Here is a 14,622-nt window from a genome sequence, read left to right as displayed (position 1 = left end):
CTCTAAATCCTCATCTCACCTGTCTAGTCTCTAGATTATTTTGAAGCAAAGCCTCAATTAAAGTTATATTTCCTTTGAGTGTTTCATGTTGATGCAAAATCACAATTTTCACCTCAATGGGCAAAAAAGATAATTTATGCTGAATCCAATATTGAGTCATCATGACTTGGGAATATAGAGTCATATTTTCCCCAATACTATGTTTCCCTAAGAAGTGATTATATGTGATGTTATTCCTCACAAAATCGAGAAAGTCATAAATCAACTTATTTAACAAGCTCACTGATAGGAATAATAAAGAGATGGGTAACAGCAAAAGTGACCAAAATTCTGCTAGTGCTTTCAGATGTTACCTTATGGCTATTTTTGGATTGGTGAGACTTGTGGGATCCTAAGAAGGTTTTAAAGTTTTTGTTGTTGTAACAATGTTAGATCTGACACAGATGTGAGCAATGAATGACTTTCAAAGTGAAAAAAAAAAAACTTAGTCCAAGAGAAGTGGAGATTTTCTTTGTAAGTTGTCTTAAGCATCCCTTAATGTACTGTATTTAAAATTCTTTCATTAATTAACATTAAAAAGGCAACGTTTTCATATTTAGTAGAAATATTGGCAGTTGAAAAAACTGTGAAGTTATGTTAGAAACTATCTTTAATAATGGAATGACATAGTCTTAATTCCTGTCTTAGTTAGGTTTTCATTGCTGTTAAGAGACACCATTACCAAGGAAACACTTATAAAGGTGAACATTTAATTTTAGCTGTCTTCCTGGCTCTCAGGTTCAGTCCATTATCATCATGACAGGAAGCATGGCAGCATCCAGGCAGGCATGGTGCTGGAGGAGCTGAGAGTTCTATTTCTTGTCCCAACAGCAAACAGGAAAAGATTGTAGACAGGTAGAGCATCTCAAAGCCCACCCCACAGTGACACATTCCTTCAACACAGCCACACTCATTTGTACATGACCACAGCTCCTAATAGTGTCACTCCCTGGGCCAAGCATATTCAAGCTACTACAATCCCTTAAATAATTAAATTCACCACTAACTTGCATATGACAAAATCCTATCCTCTGAATAAAGGTGTAAACAGATTAGTAAGAATTTTTTTTGATAGGGCTGATGGAAAAGAAATGATTAAAACTATTTTGAAAAGTTTCTTTCAAAACATTTTTTAAAAATTTAATTAGCATACACAGAATTAGTTTTAATTGTTGTACTATCAAACATGATTTGCTCTTAACTAAAATTAATGCTTTTTTCTTTTGTAATTTTCTTTCTTTATGTGTTAACACACCCAAAAAAAATCTCCACACATTCCTCTATGTAGCCCATTCATTATTTTATCTAAATTATTTTTATTGTCTTTAATTTTTTTTTACATCACCCCACAGGCCTCCCTACTCCCTTCGGTCTCACATTTTTGAAGGTTAGGTGCATTTTCTTTTACTGAGACCAGACCAGGAAGTCCTCTGCTAAATATGTCAGGGCCTTAGGTCAGTTTGTACATGCAGTCTGGTCAGTGGCTCTGTATCTGAGAGATCTCAGGGGTCCAGTTGAGATTTCTGGTTGCCCTATGGGATCACTCTCCTCCTCAACTTCTTCCAGCATTTTCTTAGTTCAATCACAGGGGTCTCTGATTTCAGTCCATTGGTTCGATGTAAGCTTTCAATTTTTTTACTCCACTATCGTCAGTATCCCCCTTGTAACCTCTTTTCTGCCTCTGTGTCACATCGTTCCTAAAACATACCCATTTCCTCAACATGCATTTGCCATCTCATGTCTCTGTTTTAGTTTTCTATCTTGTGTGTGTGTGTGTGTGTGTGTATGTGTGTGTGTGTGTGTACACAATAAACAAAGATCTGCATCTGAGAATAAACAAAAACATATGTGGTATTTGTTTTTACTTATTGCACATTATATAACGCTGTTTAAAACCATGTATTTTCCTCCACATTCATTAATTTCCTTTGACTATAGCTAAACAGAAATATGATTTATACATATACATATATGCCACATTTTCATTTTCCACTCACATATTAAAGACATTTAAAGTTCAATTTACTGTCTATTGTGAAATAATATAGCAATAAGTACAGATGTCTAAGTGTCTCTGTAGTAGAACTAGGGCTCCTTTGAGTATGTCTCTATGTGTGATATAGCTGGGTCATGAGGTAGATGGCTCAGTTAGAAAACTACTAGAAATATAAATGATTAATAAATAATTTTGAAAGTGCTCAACATATGTAGCCTTTGGAAAATATAAAATAAAATTACTTTGAGATTTTAGCAACCCCAAGCAGAGTAACAGACATGAATGAAATGAAAGAGAACAGATTCTGGTAAAGATGTTGTTATAGGATAATCAACATGGAAGTTTCTCAAAACATACAAATCAAATCAAAACAAAAGAAAGAAAAGAAAGCAACCATCTATGTCAACTTGCCAATATGTATCAAAGCACAAAAGATGTAAAAATTACCCCAATAATTTCATAAAAACTAGATTTCTCTAGATAAACAGGTATATCAAATAGATGAGAATGGCCATCATTAAGCTTACACTAAGACAATTAAATGTGGAAGATGAAATTGAAAATTTAACATTCATATGAACATAAAAGGCAACTATATTTTTAGCGTGCTCCTGTATAGAAAAGTCTATAACCTTTGAATAAATGAGAGAATGCTGTGTTTATGGGAATAAAAATTCCTCATTTACAAGAAGGAAGATTACATTTACAGTTTTAGTATATGTTATTGATTTTCATTTTTTGTTAGTGTTTGCAATGACATTGTCTAAAGTGTAAGTCAGCAACCCAAATGTTCTAAGGGACATGTTCACGGGAAAAGCCTCATGCAGGTCTACAATGGAAGGAAATGTGAACATTTCTATTTAGCTTTAATACTCAAAATTTTATTTATATGCACTTTGTTCTATAAAACATACTTTCACTAAAATAAGCTTTGAACTTGATGACAAAGTACTTAATGTTTTAAAATTGCAACCTCGAGGTACATAATTTTTAATTCATATTTTAGAGAACCGAGATTACATATGCATATTGTTATAGGGAATGATATCATATCTGATTCACAATGTATGAGGATCAAATAAGTATATGTAAAGCTTCCTTAAATATTAGTAATTTCTTAGGAACATATTGAAGCTTGTTTTCTAGTTCTATTACAATATCACCTTGTTCCTAAAGCTGATATAAACTTATGACTGAAATGCCATTAAACCTAGTAGAGTGTTCCCCAATATGTTATTCATTCCACCTCATAATTTTCCAGCCCCTTTCTTAAATGTTTCATGAGCATTCAGTGATTCAAGTTAAAATATGTGACCTATTTAGGGCTCATCATTAAACTGTCACTTAATCTCAACACATCCACCAATCATCAGTATTTGTCGTAAAGAAAATGAATCTCTAGCCGAAGCACGAAGTAGCACCGATGTCTGGACATAACTATAGATATTTACAAGGCATTTTGTTGGGCATATCATATTGATTTGTCAGAACAACAGTAGTAATTTCCGTACCAGATCCTATGATCTTCCTCGCAACTGGCTTTTGACCAGGTTTGACCAGTCATTGGTTCAAATGAGGTGAGATGACCTCCCTTCCAACAAATCTGATTCATATTCAATAAGAAAGCATTTGATTGTATCACCCATATCTATGATATTATTGTATATCTTGCTTGGGAATGCGGTAGTATACAATGCAAGATCCACAACAAATTAAGACTGCTTATGGTACTTTTTTTTTCTCCAGCAGCCTTTATAGTTCCTTCCAGTATCTTGGAAAGCATAGGAAAAGCTTATAGGACAGTCTTAACTTGCTATTTTTATGTCATACAAAAATTGCTCATGGGATATTCAGCAATAGGGTCTTGAATTATTTTGTGTACCAAGGGCAATGGCAATAACTGTTATTGTTTTGGTGAGCTTCAATAGCCTGCATGACTAGAGATGTTGCCCAATGCTAGCAAAGATATTTTTATTTCATACTATATGACTTTTGAGGGCAGCCCTATTCAATCAAACAGAGTACCTCCATTCCAACTTTAAAACAATGAGCTTACTGTGGTGGTTGGAAGAGGAAAGTCCTCCATAGAGTCATGTGTTAGAATGTTTGATTCACAAAGAATGGCATTATTAGGAGGTATAGCCTTGTTTGAGGAAGTATGTCACTGTGAGGTCTGGTTTTGAGGTTTCATATGCTCATATGCTAATTAAAACACTGACAAATTAGATGGTTTCTTTATCCGTGCCCAGGGTGACTCAAAGTCCCCTTCTGCCTGTGGATCAAGATGTAGAATTCTCTGGTCCTTCTCCTGCACCATATCTATGTACATGCTGCCATATTCTTGCCTTTAAAATAATTGACTAAACCTCTGAACTGTAAGCCAACCCCAATTAAATAACTTTTATAAGAGTTGTCATGGTTATAGACTATCTTCACAGCAATAAAAGCCTAACTAAGACACTGGAAAATTGATAGTTTCTTTATGAAATTTTTATACAGGCTTAATTTTGGTTCACTCATTCCAAAAACTGATGCCTCTCTCTCTTTCTCTCTCTCTCTCTCTCTCTCTCTCTCTCTCTCTCCATACTTTCCTCCTAATTCAAAATAGTCTACCCTTGTTACCCTTGTTCTTCCCACTTCTCCTTTCAAATCACCTGTTGCAAGAAATGTTTATAATTTTCTTTCAATGTTCTTGTATTCATATATTGAATCAATATATTTGTATTCTTAGAAAATTCTGATTGTGAGCTGTTTTTGTTTGAACTCCAGGAAAGACAATGTACGTAGGCTAGCAAGGTAACATGGCTGCAGGGAGTACAACACTGGCATTATTGATGTAATAGGTCTTTACATTGAACTATGTAACCGGACCTGGGAAATAAGAACAGGGTTGATATTTGCAGATAGCTAAAATCCTGATTAACAGGAACAAAGCTAACTTGTTAAAAACAATCTAAAAGGTAGCAATCAGTGAAGAGGGATGGAGAGGTTTCTGAAATGACTTGAGTGTACCGCTAATATTTCAGACATGGCAATGTGCCTGGTCTGCTTCATGCAAAAGAAAATGATGCAAAGCAATAGACAAGGACTTGCCCTTAAATTCTGTACTCCTGTGTGTACTCTGTTAAAACTACTTAATTGTACCTGATCAAATTTTATTTCCTTTAGGGCAACATTCATTTCATCGTTTTCGGGAATTTCAAAATAAGCACATTTTCTGAATTTTAGTGATGTAAAATACACATTTGTCCTGCATCCTTCTAAGCAGAAATGCCAGTATGTATCCAATAGATTGTTACATAAAACCTTCAATGCTATTCACAAGATATGATTATTAGAATGATGGACAGGTGTTTGAGTATATTCTGCCCATTTTAGCACCCCCATATAAGGGGAGGTTTTGATACTAAGGCCTAGTTCCCTAATTGTTCTTGATTTGTCAATAAAGAAGGCCTGGAGTCAATTGCTGGATGGAAGGGACAAGGGGAACTTCAGGGTCACTGGAGGAAAGTAGACACAGTCAAAGAGAGAAGGGGCTTTTTCTGCTAAGCCTTGGAGGAAAGAGGACACTACAATCTTGCCTGGAGAGGCAGCGAGGGCCTGCAGACTCCAGTATGTGCAAATGGACATGGCCAAGGAAGTTGGCAGGGTCTAGCTGATATCAGTCACTAAGTTTAGGGCAAAGAAAGAGTAAAAAATAATTAATTGGTAAGGGCACACGTTTCTAGGCAGGAGATATTTGCACCTGCAATTGTGTTTATTTGTGTTTAACAGGCAAGTTAAGGTAACAATGCTCTATATGTATCTTTTAATCAAGGATTAAAAAGGAAGCCAGGTTAGGACTGGAGCTAAGCCAGGTGGAACAAGAGGGAGCTGGGAGGGGCCTGGTCATGCCTGTAGCATGTTTTGAAAACTACACGTAATACCCCAACATCATGTCCTAATGAAAGAACTTGACCATTTGTTCAAAAGACTCTTTCAAAAGAGACTCAGAGAACAACTTTCCTTGAGGCAATGTTTGAGGCACAAAGACATTTAAAACTTAAGGTGCAAGTGTGGTTGTTTGAATGAGAATGTTCCTCTTAGGCTCATATATTTAAATACTTAATCCACATTTGATGAAATGTTTGGGAAGAATAAGAAAGTATGGCCTTGTTAGAGGAGATCTGTTACTCTGAGTTGCTTGAAGGTTTCAATAGCCTATGACAGTTTTTCTACCCTGTGTTTACTGATCATATGTGAGCTCTCAGCTACATGCCTGCCATCATGTTCCCTACCATGCTGGCCATGGATTAACTCTCTGAAACTGTACACAAGTTCACAATTAAATATTTTCTTTATAAGTTGCCTTGGTCATAGTATCACACCAATAGAAAAGTAACTAAGACAAGTGATTCAGATATATGCTTCATGGTAACCAAGTTATTAAAAATGGTTTGGAAATAACATTAGATGCATAGATCAGCTAAAGTATATTTGTCCTGTGAAGAAAATTCTTTTTTGAAGCAATATTATCCTGCATTCGATTATTGCATATAATATAGCCATATTATAAATTCGTGTGTGTGTGTGTGTGTGTGTGTGTGTGTGTGTGTGATTGTATTATTGCATTTGGGATATAATGACAATGTACTATTTTATACATATAGGCATAGTAAATTAACCACATGGAAAGTTTCTAACATAAATATCTGCGGAAATGGAGATTTCTTGGAGAACAAAGAAATCTGAAATGCCCCGTGAGAACAGAGTTTTCTAATGATTTACAGGTATGCCTTTGTAATGAGGACAGAACAATAAACTACAAGCTTTTATTTATCCTACCAGTTACAACAGAGTTTTGTCTTATGGTTTTTTTACATAATTATGCAATCTACATTAAATTATCAGTAGACATGTACCAGTAAACATGTGTTTCCTATTAGCACTAATACAAAACAACACTTTGTTATTGTAGTAGTAGTTTGTCTAATGCTGGCTTAATATAATATAATATAAAGCTAAAATTTAGCATTTACCTGTAGTCAGAAGAGAATCTCATGCTAGTTTTAAGAAATTTACCTCATATTTCAATCTATGAAGAAGTAAACCAAACATGCATATAACAGGTGACCTTCATTGTCTGACTTAGACAAAGTAAACAAAGTTTTTATGACTAAGAAATAATTGGGAAGTACTAGGATTTAATGACATCCTTAGTGATCTACCATCCTTAGGAATCAGTGAATGATCTTGACATGAAAGAGGAGGTAATCATTCCCTCTTTGGAACAAACGTGGAACATCAACACAAATGATCTGGAAAATACAACTTGTACCCATACAAACACTGACAGGAGCAGGGCCTAAGGGTAGAAAAGAGAAGGCAAGTAATAACTCAAAATTAAAATAGTAAAGTAGTATCAGGAGAGATGACTAAGTGGTTAAAAGTTCATACTACTCTCCCAGAGAAGCTGAGTTCTCTTTTAGCATCTGTTTACCACTACACGTAACTCCAGAACTCTCTCTTATGTTAGGATAGCACCAAAAGTCCTTAATGACTTCAAAGATCATACCTTTCTCTTTGAAGACTAGAACTCCCAATATAATCAGACTGTGGTGAATACTGGAGTTTTCTAATTCAGTATTAAAATTTGAATGTTTATTATTTAGCTTGAAAGAATATTCTACCTACACTTTTAGATATCTAAAATTATCTCTATCTATAACTAGTCAATTAATTCCCATGTGCAACTCTTTAAATATGTTTTTTTCTGTAGCAAATGATATGGTTACATTTATCTTGCATAGAACCCAGAATCTTTAGCAAATTTTATATAAGTTATAAATCATTAGAAATCCTTAATTTTGTATATAGTAGATTTTTATTTTATCTAACTTCCCATCCTAATTCTTCTGAGAATATTCAAACTGTCTAATTCTTGAGTTCATATCTGTTTATTAACATTTCTATTACTACTATTATTACTACTAGTGTTTGTATTATTAATATCATCTTCAACTGGTCATCAGTAGCATCAGTGCTGTCCATACGTCCATTGGTATGGAACTATCCACTGGGATATAGGCAAATTACCAGTGACCACTTCCCCTAAAAAAAATGAGCTTTCTCCATCAAAAACATCAACTGCCAATAACTACATGTCTACAGGCAGAGCATTGGAAGATCCCTCCCTGATCATTTTTTAATTTAGACTGGTTCAACTGTAAGCAAGTAAACACAGATGCCCTCAATCGGTGTGTACATCAGCCAGACATGTGTAAAAACAGCATTTCACAACTCTTTTATTTTCCAACCTTTACATTCCTTTTTGCCCAATCTTCTGTGATGTTCCCTTAGTCGTCATGGGGAGGACTCATAAAGGTGAGGCATCCCTGACTGTGCACTTTTGGCCACTGATTCATTGCCTCTTGGACAGTTATGAATCTTGGGCTTGGTTGCTAACAAATTTCCATAGTCTCATCAGGTATCCTTAGATTTTAGTCAGCACAAACTTTATTCTATGCTTTCCTCTCTGACCTTGACTACATCTGTATTTATACCTTTAATTTGGAGTATTCCGTTTCTGTCCTTTAACATCTGTTCTATCCACCTCTTACACTTTTCATTTTGATTGTAACATAAAAGTTATCCATGTATCTTTTCTATACATCTCTAATTTTATTTAAACCTTCTAGCACTCTCAGTTTCCTAGCCTTCATACCGTAACTATGATTATTTCAGTCCCCAGCCTTTCTCATCTCTAATTTCATTTTACCTATATTTTAGTATCTCCCTCCATTAATGTGTTTATCTCCTGTGGTCTGGTTTTTATAACCTTGCTACCACAAATTTTCTAATTCAAACATACAGGAAGTAATAAAGGAGCGGCATATGAGATACAACATACAATGTTTGGCTTTTTGAGCCTGATTGAATGCATCAGCACAATTTTTCCAAATTCATCTATTAACCTGCAAATTTCACTTTTACAGCATAATGCCATTTCATTACATACATACATTTAATATATACCTTGCCTGCTGACATACATCAAGGCTGGCTCCATTTTCTAGTAATGGTGAATACAGTGGTGATGAGCATAGATGTGCAAACACATCTATAATAGTATATAAAGTCTTTGGTTTTATACCCAGGAATAGTATATGTAGGCTATATGGTGGATCCATTTCTAGTATTTTTTCTTGTCTTCTTTATTGTCTAGGCAACTATCAAACAACTTTCAAAAATAATTTTATAGTTTATATTTCTACTAAAATTGTATAATGCCACCCATTTCCCCATATTGACCTCATCATTTTCTGTCACTTTTATTTTGGTCTTGATCCCACTCTGTTTGTTTGGAGTCAGATGAAATCATGAAGTGTTTTTTTTAGTCGGCATTCCACATAGCTAAGAATATTGAATACCAATTTTATTAGTTATTTGTATGTCTTATTATTGAGACCTTTCTGTTCAGTTCTACAGCCTACTACATTAAATTGAATTGTTTTCTTTTTTTCTTTAGTGTAGAACAGAGCTTATTCAGGGCATAGGGAGGGAAGTTAAGAGAGTAGTAGGAGTAATGAAAGGCAGAGGGGTGGGGGAGCAGGGAGGAGAAGGAAGAGGAGTAGAGGTGGGCCATGAGCACATGGCGAGAGAGGGAGGAGGGCAATGAGAAGAGAAGGGACAAAACGGGGAGAGGGTCAGAGTGTAAGAAAGCAAGAGATAACAAGAGCGAATTGTTTTCGTCATATTTAAGATTTGAGTTCTTTGGATATTCCGTACAATATTCCTTTGTCAAAGACTTAGTAGAGAAATATTTTCTCCCACCCTATGGACAGCTATTTATCCAGATGATAGCCTTTTGTATTGCATAAATGACTTTTGGCATCTCATTTGAAATCCAATTATCTTACCTCCTCCTCATGGAGTCATACTTAGAAAGGCCATATCATTGCTCATAAATTCAGGTATGCTCACTATTTTAACCTACAGCAGTTTCCGAATATTAAATCTGATGATGACGTACATACATGGTTCAGTTGGGCTTCGATATTTTTTGGTTTGGAAACAATGGTGCAGTTTTATTTTCTGCACATTGAAATTCATCTTTTCAACACAATGTTTGAAGATGTTGACTTTCTCCATTATACTTTTGTTGTCATGTTTGTCAAAAGTCAGATAGCTGTACCTAAGTGGACTGAAGTATCTGTCTTTTACCATGGAACTGTATGTTTATTTTGATGCAAGTTCCATGTTTTTGTTGAATGTAACTCTGATTCTGAAATATAATTTGAAATCAGGTATAGTGATAATTCCTATAGTATTTTTTTTAGTTCAAGATTGCTTGTCTATCAATGTTTATTTTTGGGTTCTGCCCATGTGAATTTTGCAATCTTTTTCTATAAAAAATATCCCTGGAACTTTGGTTGGTATTACACTGAATCTGTGGATAGCTTTGATAAGAATATCATTTTTTAATGATATTACTTTCAATCCATGATCATAGTGGTCTTTCCACACTTTCTAATATCTTCCTCCAAGTTCTCTTTAGTTTTATAAATATTTTATTGCTTCGTCTTTCATTTTCTTGATAATATTTATTCAGAGTTGTTTTATAGTTTTCTTGTGGCTCTTAAGAATGGGATAGTTTCTTCATTTATTTTATAATATGCTTTTCATTGTCATGTAAAAAGCCTTTGCTATTAGGTGTTAATTTTGCAATCAGACACTTGGAAAAAAGTGTTAATATTCTTAGACTTGGTGGTAGGCTTGAGGTCTGTTATGCATAAAACTACCATCTAATAATAGAAATATTTTAACTCTGTTTTGTTTTGTGATTCTCTTATTTCCTTGTTTTGTTCCTCTTGCTATGACTTCAAGTAATGTATTGCACAGGAAGGGAACATGGCCATCTTTCTAGTGTCTCAAATAATAGGAATTTGTTCAAATTAAAATGAGCTTGACTACAAGAATGTGTATTCTTTTGTGTATGATAGAATGATCTATAGATTACTTGTGCGTCTATTTGGTTTATAATCTCATTAAATTCCAGCATTTCTCTCTTTCATTTTTGTCCTTATGAACTCTAATTTGTGAGAATGGACTATTTACGTGATCTGCTATCACTTTGTGTGAATCAATCTGTGGTTTCTCATCTAGTTTTATTTGTTTTATGTGATTAATGTTCACTTCTGTTGCTGTGCATGTGCTTGCACTTGAAATATCCTCGTATAGTACTGATTAGAGAGACAATAACAACTCAGAAAATTTCTCAGTGCTCTTCTAATCAAAGAATGGAGTGTGTGTGACAAATACCCATGATATTGATATGCTACACAGGTACAGGGGCTTGCATATTTTTCTAGATAGCGCAGGATAGCCTCTGAATATGGTTTTTGTAAATTTTAAACATTTGCTAAAATTTATTAAAATGAAAAGGAGTCTGAATGTATCACAATTCTATTCTAGTTTCTAAAGCTCTCTGTTCAAGGGAGAGATTACATGAAAGGGAAGATATGCTATAAAATCTCCTGGTACACCAAATTGGTTACCTAGCTATCCTAGTTTTAAAGTAAGCATGCTTAAATACATCTGAGTTTGTTTGACCTTTTGAATTTTTTGCAGATTTACAGAAAGCTTTTGGCAATGCTGACTGCCTAGTCATACAAGAGAATTTCTAGAGAACACGTCTGCCTTAAATTCTAAAATATATATATATATATATATATATATCTTTGTAAACACATCATAATTTGAAAATAGTATAATTCAGCAATAGATTTCCTAGCCAGATGTAAAATACATCTATAATCCTAGCATTTCAGAGGTAGAAACAGGAGGATTAAGCATCATGGCTTAGCACAGTATCATGAGCTCAGAAGGGGTATACAAAGTAGTAGCTGCTGAATATGAATTAACAGAATTTTATAATGAACTCTTTTCTATCTACTGTAATTCATTGAATGTCATGACTACTTTCATGTAAAAACAAAATGGCTATATGGATATCCTTCTATGATATTGCCAATTTTTTTTATGTGTTATATGCTTCTTTCGTTCTTTCTTTTTGTTTCCATCTTTATTAACTTGAGTACTTCGTATTTACATTTTGATTGTTATTTCCCTTCCCAGTTTCCGGGCCAACATATGTGAATGCCAGCAACAAACCACTGAACTGAGAATGGGACCCCCATTGAAGGAATCTTAGAAAGGACTGAAAGAGCTTGAAGGGGCTTGAGACCCCATATGAACAATTCCAACCAACCAGAGCTTCCAGGACTAAGCCACTACCCAAGACTATACATGGACTGACATTGCCAATTTTTAAAACCCCATTCAAACAATCAGAAATTTAGTGCTGTATGTTGTGCTTCTAAAAGCTCTGACATATCCATACTCTGGCTTGCCACTTCTTAGCCTCAATCATAGCAGATCCTCCCACTGCGTGGTACTAGTTCAGCACATACACTAATCTTGAGCCTGTGTGTGTGCTTTAAATATCATATAGGAAGACTTTCAGATAACTATCTGCTTTGCTCACTTGAGGACCGCACACATCTGCTTTTCTTTAATTTACTACTCCAGCCTTGAGACACCATTTCTGACCTGAATCCTAGAACACATCATTAGTTTCCCTAAAAAGACAAGTTACTGACATTGGCAGAAACTGTTTGCTGTGGTTCCTTTGTAGCTTCGTCTATTGATGTGAGTGCTTTGGTCATTATTCACTATGTGGCTGAGCATTCCTGCCTCTGATTGCATCTATTTGAGGTTTAATCTGTATATGTCATGGCAATGCCCAAGACCAGCCAGCTTGGATTTTCTGTAGCACCTTCTACAAATGGTGACAGTTGCATCTAGAATATCTTTTTTTTATTTAAATTTTTGTATTTACATTCCTGTCATTTCCAACCTCCTCAGTTGTCCCTCTCAGAGTTCCTGATTACATTCCTCCATACATTAATCTCTATGAGGAAGCCCCTTCCCAAGCCTCCAGGTTCTCTGAGGCCTCTAGTTTCCAAAGGGTAAAGCATATGCTTTCCCAGTGAGGCCCAACCAGGCAGACCTCTGCTCTATATATGCCGGTGGCCTCAGACCAGACCATGTATACTGCCTGTTTGGTGGCTCAGTCTCTGACAGATCTCAGGGGTCTGGGTTAGTTGAGATGGCCAGTCCTTTTATAGGGTCACCTCCCTCCTCAGCTTCTTCCATCTTCCCTAATTCAACCGTAGGGGTCACCGACTTCAGTTCAATGGTTGAGTGTATCAGCTGCAGATGGGGCCTCTCAGAGGGCAGCCATGTCAAGCTCCTATCTGTAAGCACATAGTAGTGTCAGTAGGAGTGTCAGGCCTTGGTCACCCCCTCCCCACACTATGAGACAAATCCCAAGTTGGGCCTGGTTTTCAACCTCCATTTCTTCACTCTCTTCTCTGTTTTTTATCGCTACAGTTCTTTTAGACAGGAACCATTCTGCCTCAGAAAGTTTTGCTGTGGTTTAGTAACTCTGTCCCTCCATTTGATGTCCAGTACATCCACTGGAGGTGGTCTCTTCAAGTTCCCTCGCCCCAGTGTTGGGCATTTTGGCTCAGGTCATCCCAAATGAATCGTGGGAGTATCATACCTTCCACATCTCTGGTATTTTCTAGAGGGTGCCCCACCTCTCATGCCCTGAGGGTGCTTATTTCCATTCAATCTCGTGGCCCTCTGGACTTCTTTCCTGCCCCCCTCAATATCTGATGCAGTTCCCCTTTCCCCTACCTTCCCCTCTCCCACCCAGATATGTTCCTCTATGAAACTCCTGTGATTATTTCCTTCCCTCTTCTTTTATTTCTAATTAATCATTTTATTCCTTTACATTTCAATTGAGATCCTCCTTCCTGGTTACTTTTCCACCAACCCATCATATCCACCCTCCCCATTGCCTATATGAGGGTGCACCTCCTCCCATTTACCTACTCCTGTTTCAGTGTTGCCTCTAGCGTTACCTCTATGCTGGGCCATCTAGTCTCCCTCTCCTCCAATTGATGTCAGATAAGGCCATTCTCTGCTACATATGTATCTGGAGTCCTGAATCCCTCCATGTATACTCTTTAATTGGTTGTTTAGTCCCTGAGAGCTGTGGGTGGTCCAGTTAGTTGATATTGTTCTTCCTTTGGAGTTACAATCCCCTTCAGCTCCTTCAGTCTATCCCCTAGCTCTTCCATTTGGGGTCCCAAGGCTCAGTCCAGTGGTTGACTGTAAGAATATGCATCTGAGCCTTTGGCCTAATATCCTATTATATTAGGATACATACATGTGTGTTTTTCTGTGTTTGGGTCACCTCACTGCAGATGATATTTTCATGTTCCATGAATTTGCCTGCAAATTTCATGACGACGTTATTTTTAATAGCTGAGTAGTACTCCACTGTGTAAATGTACCACATTCTCTGTATCTGTTGAAGGACATCTGGCTTGTTTTCAGCTTCTGGATATCACATATAAGGCCATTATGAGCATAGTGGAACATGTCTCTTTGTTATATGTTGGAGTATCTTTTGAGTGTATACCCAGGAGTGGTGTAGCTCGGTACTGTGTCCGATTTTCTGAGGAACTGCCAGACTG

The sequence above is a fragment of the Rattus rattus genome, chromosome 11, assembly GCF_011064425.1.
Source record: "Rattus rattus isolate New Zealand chromosome 11, Rrattus_CSIRO_v1, whole genome shotgun sequence".
NCBI lineage: Eukaryota > Metazoa > Chordata > Mammalia > Rodentia > Muridae > Rattus > Rattus rattus.
Note: the sequence above shows the minus strand (reverse complement) of the source record.